We start from the raw sequence: 6,000 nt of genomic DNA on the forward strand, positions 1-6,000 counted from the left end.
TTTCTTTTTAGGCACAGACAACTTATTACCCTTTGGCTGGTTCTATTTATAATCTACTTACAAAAGGGAACAATGTAGGTGTCAAACTTCCATGGTTCCTGCTTTGCAGGCTTTGTACCTGTGGATGTTGGTTCCGAAACTTACTTGTAAAATTACTTTCTTCTAAGAATTAAATGAGATACAGCATGTAAAAAGTTTAGCACCTGACAAATTAAAGCTACTATTTGGTGCTCATATTATACTTCATTCTGCGTAGAGAAGCAGTACACGTTGTATCATTCTGCGGTACTCTCAAATAGGAAACTAGTAGGCCATGTACCTTGAATAAACTGTTTTTGATGAAAATTTCCAACTACCTGAGGGAACCTAGAAAACTTTTTCAAATCAAACGGTTTTCTCTTTGTCTCTCTCAATTATAAAATATAAAGAGCCTCCAAATCTGCTCTCCTGATTCCGTCACCCAACATTTCAGCGGGAAAAAGATAGGTTGGTGGTTGAAATCCCGAATATATAGAATCCCCCAAAAGAAAATTCATTTACTACCAGAGGTTTATTTGTCCATATGGGGGACATTAAAAAAAATACCAGAGGTGGGCTCCCCAGGTCTTCTTCCAAATACAATTCACTTTGAGTTACATACAAAATTCTGGGGTGGATTTTACAACTTAATTTGACCCTAAGTAGCTGCTCTTCCTCCCTTCAAAAACAATCTGCTCCTCCTTCCCATATCTCACTTAAATGTGGGCGTCTCCATCCTTCGAAACACACAGGCTAGAAAGTCTGAGTTGTTCCCTATTCCTTATTTCCCTCTTCGCACAGTAAGTCACCAAATTCTGTGGACAGTCTCAAATCTCTACCTCTTTCCCTTCCATATCACTGTCAAACTGATGCCCCCATAAGGTAAGTCTAAGCCTGTCAATGCTTAGCTTAAAATTCTCTATTTACTCCAGCCCGATTACAGCAAAGTCCGTCAAAATAGCCCATTATAACCTAAAGGTAGTACTATGACCTAAAGCTCATTGTACTGTGAAAACAACCCAGCTCTCCAGTTCTATCTTCCTCAGCTCTACTTCACCCCCAGCATCTTTCTTCTAATATCCGCTTTTCACACTTTTGTGGGCCACTTATACTCCAGAAGCCTTAATGTGAATTATTAGCCAAGCATGAACCCAGTTATATAGCACAATGAAAGTGTCAAGCTGGCCCTGGGAACCGCAGAAAGTATGCAATTAAACTTAATTCACACTCCTGTGTGCAAAATGGAGAAACCCAGGGAAACAGCTGTTCGAAGAGGGGGCCTTATACCCACCCATTTGAGCCTGCCGAGCGAGTAGGCTCGGCACGTGAAGTGTCAAGAGCGAGGCCACAACCGACCTGGAAGCCGAGGAACAGGGTCGGCTTTCTGCACCCAGCCCTGTCTGGTACCAAACCCAACTATCTTGAATCAGAGACTAACAGCACCAAAGGAGGTAAGTTTCAACACCCAACCTAAGAAGCCCCAAGAGGCGCAGGGTCCGTTAACCCTGCCCAACTCAACGCTCGTTGGAAAACGAAAACAAACTCTGGTTTCTCTTCAGCGTTCACCTCTCTGAGCCCAAACGGATCTGTAAGTCCAACTCTATACTTTAATCATCAATCTTTCCCACCTGAACCTCGTCCCAGCCCAGCCCACCCTTTCAGCGCGCCGACTACCCCATAGGTCATCCCAGCTCTGTCTCTTTTCCCAATTTCGAGAGCGGAAAGAAACCCCTCCCTCTTCTCCGTTACCTGCCGTGGGCACTCCCCTTCTTGGTACCGGGTCGATCGGAACTCTTGTTCCAGCTTTATCTCCACCCTAGTTGCAACGTTCAACCCACGTTCCCCTCGGACTGCTCCTCCCCCACTCGCGTCTCCACTAGGAAGGCGGCTTCCGGCTTCAGTCCGCGGCAAAAGAGTCCTCCTTCCTGCTGCACGCAGGGCCTGAAAGAACGGATGCGTGGCGGGGAAGGTGAAGACATGAGCACTTCCGGTCGCGCTCCGCAGAGGCGTGGCTCTCCGCCCTGTGGCCGCAGACGCAGTTGCGACTGCGGCGACGTGGAGGGGCGGGGCGGGTGGTTGTTGAGCCCGCCATGTGTGAGTGGCTGGGTTTGGGGAGGCGACGTTTCTGGAAGCTGCTGGAAAGCGCCCGAGTGGCGGAGGTGGCGCCAGCGGCCAGGGGGTGGGGCGTGATTAAAACTAGTGCGCGGCCTGCTGCGGAGGGATTACGCTGAGGAAAGAGACCGGCTTCTGCGTCGCTCTTCCGTGGTCCGCGCGAGCGTGATCGGGAGCCGCTGGGCCCTGGGGTGACCCGCGGAGGTGGGAGAGGGAAGGGCTCCCCAAGCTGGCGGGGGTGCCATGGAGCCTCTCCGCCGGCGCGGCCTTCACAGCTGGGTCGCGCTGGGCATCCGTAGTCCGCTCTTCCAAAGCCTCGGTGGAGTCGAAGCTGCCACAGAGTGCATGTTCACAAAGGGTCATCACACACGGAGCTGCCCCTCCCTGTCTCCCTAGAGCCCATCTTCGAGGCCAGGGGCTTTTCTACCAGGATTCTGGGGTGTTTCTCCTCCTTTCCTCCCTCCCAGATCTTCTCACGGTAAGGGGAGCAGCGAAAGCACAGGGACTTTGCATTCCACGACCCGTTCTGACTAGTCAGCAGCCGTTCTGTCCCTGCTGCACTAATTCCAGCTGCCCTGCCTTGTTTTAACTTCAGAGAAAGGGGGAGTTCTCATTTGATAAGTTTAAGCCTCTGCTTTCGTAGGAAGGTCATGTGGCTTAAGGGACATCGTGACCGCGTATGCTATTTCTGCCTGTGCATTCTAAATCTTGGGGGCAGCATATTCCAGAAGTCCTTTTGGTGATTGGTTGTGTGTCCTAGGATAACATTTTGTAGTTTCAAGACCATTTCTTTACAGACTAACCACAATTGGTATTTGGGAGTGTGGGGTTTTTTAGTCGTCTCAAACTAAATGATTATATTCTGGAATAATGCTGATAATTTGGGTAGGGTGGTATGGAGGAAACAAGTCTCGTGTGGAATAAATTATTTAGTAAAAAGGATTTTAGTTTTTGGTACTTCTGAATGCAAATAGCCAAGGAATCCAGCAGAGTTTGTTGGGGTTTCTCCAGACAAAAATAGGCTGGTTAGTTTACCTTTATCTGTTGCTTTACTAGATTATTAATGTATTTGTATATTTAAGATCTAGCTAGTTAGGTTTTTGTTTTTTATGAATTGTGATTAAAATTGGAGAAAGTAGTGCTTCCTCCTGAAACAGCCAAAACTCAGAGGGTGGTTTTCTTGCTCACCACTGCTACTTCCATTTTTAGAATGGAATACACTATTTGTAAAAAACACACTTGCTGAGTATTAACTCATAAATTGAACAAAACAATTGGTTCAGTTAAAATATAGCTGAAATTGTAAGACTGCAAAACAACATCACCAAACTGAATTATGTTTTTTAAAACATTGTTGTCTGCAAAGTTGAATTTTAGTCTTTTAGTGTGAATTTGATATTTTTTCAGAAAAATAATTAGTAACAGAAACAAAATGGAGGTGGGGCTTGAGTTGTAAAGAGAAAGGAAGGGATTTTAGTGTGTTCTGTGTTTTCGCTCTAGAGCTTTTTCCCCTTGTAAAAGATAGTACAAGACTCACAAGAACTTTGATACAGGAGATCAGCAGAGATTGACTAGAAAACAAACCCCTTTCGTTTATATTACAGAGTAACGGTCCCAAGTTGAGAATAGTGTATACCTATCTCCTTATTCCTATATATTTGAAATGCGTTTTTCTACATATCCTGGTCCTAGACAGAGTGCAGTACCTTCCAGTGGGATTAAAGCTCGTTGCCTCCATCCGCTTGTGAACAGCGTGGGACAGAAATTTTATTGACCTATTTCCAGTTATAAACTCCTGGTTTAAAGGGAGGAAGCTTATTAAATTAATAACTAACGAACAGCTGCAGTAGTTCAGTGCTGTATGATTAGGATTTTCTTTTTTTTCTGCCCCTCATTTTAGCCACTCACGATGTCAGCTCTTGCGCCTTCTGCTAAGTTAGATTCCTTAACCACAGTACAAGTCTTTGGCCCAAACCTGGAATATAAAAGCTACTTGCTATGATTTATTTTTCTAGTCTCATCAAAAAGATGAGAGTCGAAGTGACTGACTGTGCTTTCTAGAAGCACTCTATGAGTACAGTCTGTAATCCCACATCTCAGACTAACATTCAGAAAGCTCTGAAAACCAAAAACTTTTTAAGCTTGGCAACAAAATTCATTTGGTAGCGAAATATGACCTGAACTATTGAGAAGCTGTATATAGTCTTTATCCCATGTGTTTTGCTGAAACTATATTAATATGTTTGATTATATCCCATGTGTTTTGCTGAAACTATATTAATATGTTTGATTATGGGGCGCTGCCCTTGGCCCCTGGTATGTGGGATGTTATATATTGGTTTATATACCTTGTAACACTTAAAAATTGTATGAAATTCTTATTTCTAAAACACATCCAACCCTTGGGTTTTAGTTAAGGAATTGTAAACCTGTATTCATATTTTTGGCAACACACTTGTGCTATGCATGTGTATATTTAAAAAATGAAGACATTTTAGTTCTTTCAGTAAATTCAGATATGTTAGGATAGAAAAAGTACGTGTATCATATTGTGTATCTGTCATATCGTGCATCTATCATATTGTATACATGCAATGATAGAGGTATGCACAGCATATTTGTAAGTTTAGCCGTATAGTGATCAAAATAAGAAATTAGTAGTTTCAGGGCTTAAGGTTAGTTTATACTTTAGGCTCTAAAATTTAGATAAAACATGACAACTCGGCCGGGCGTGGTGGCTCACACCTGTAATCCCAGCACTTTGGGAGGCTGAATCATGAGGTCAGGAGTTCAAGACCAGCATGGCCAAGGTGGTGAAACCCCGTCTCTGCTAAAAAAAAAAAAATACAAAAATTAACTGGGCACAGTGGGAGGCGCCTGTAATCCCAGCTACTCGGGAGGCTAAGACAAGGAGAATTGCTTGAACCCCGGAGGTTAGAGATTGCAATGAGCTGAGATCACACCACTGCACTCCAGCCTGGGCGACAGAGCGAGACTCCGTCTCAAAAAAAAAAAAAAATGACAGCTTGTAATGTAGCCCAAACTTACTTAGTTCTGTTTTGCCCATAGAAAATGAGAAGATGGTATGATAATAGGGTAAAGTTGATACTGGAATATCTGACATCTAATCCCATCTCTTCTGCTGTGTGACCTTACGCAAGTCACTAAATTTTTAAGGTCTCAGTTTACAGATCTATAAAATGAGAAGTTTGGAATAGATGGCTGTCTTAAGGAAAGTTCCTTACAGTTTCAACATTCCATGTATGGGTATTTACTCTTAGAAGTACCGCCTACTTCAAAAAGTTTTTCCTACTAAGGGTGTGATCACATTTCATCTCAAACTGCTGTCTTGCTGATCTAAACTTGTCATTTTGTTCATAGGAAACACATTTATTCACATGGTTCAAAATTCGAAAGGTACAAAAGGATACTCAGTGAAGTCATTTTCTGCCTAGGAAGCAACGAGTGCTACCAGTTTCTGGTACATTTTTCAGAAAAATTTTACACATGTGAGAGCAAATAAATTACTATATATATTTATTTTTCTTCCCCTTTTCTATGTAAATGGTACATACCATGCATGGTGATTATGTACCTTATTTGTTCACTTAACCTTAAAAGTTGTTCTGTTATTATTTAAGGTATTTCCTTATTTTTATGGCTGCGTAATTTTCCATTTTATAATGTACCATTATTTCATCAACCCTATCCTTTTGAACATTTAGGTGTTTTTTTTTTTTCAGATCTTTATTAAAGAGCATTGTGCAATGAAGACCTTTCTACGTACATCGTTCTCCACATATGTGAATGTATTTGTGCCCTAGCCAATGGTACAGCTGGGTCCTGTGACTTATGTGTTCTCTATGCCAG

At 42.8% G+C, this 6,000-nt stretch overlaps 1 protein-coding gene across 2 annotated transcripts in view; it reads right to left on the minus strand.

The window, feature by feature from the left end:
* The window catches only part of USPL1 (ubiquitin specific peptidase like 1), a 43,058-nt gene extending 40,927 nt beyond the window's left edge, over window positions 1–2,131 (minus strand). The window contains exon 1 of one of the 2 annotated variants that reach the window (XM_011946923.1): window positions 1,768–2,131. The gene's annotated coding sequence lies outside the window, so the exon portion shown is untranslated. The remainder of the gene's footprint in view (window positions 1–1,767) is intronic. The other variant, XM_011946924.1, reaches the window with a different exon arrangement.
* Window positions 2,132–6,000: the final 3,869 nt, after the last annotated feature.

Source organism: Colobus angolensis, unplaced genomic scaffold, assembly GCF_000951035.1.
Source record: "Colobus angolensis palliatus isolate OR3802 unplaced genomic scaffold, Cang.pa_1.0 Scaffold255, whole genome shotgun sequence".
Lineage (NCBI taxonomy): Eukaryota > Metazoa > Chordata > Mammalia > Primates > Cercopithecidae > Colobus > Colobus angolensis.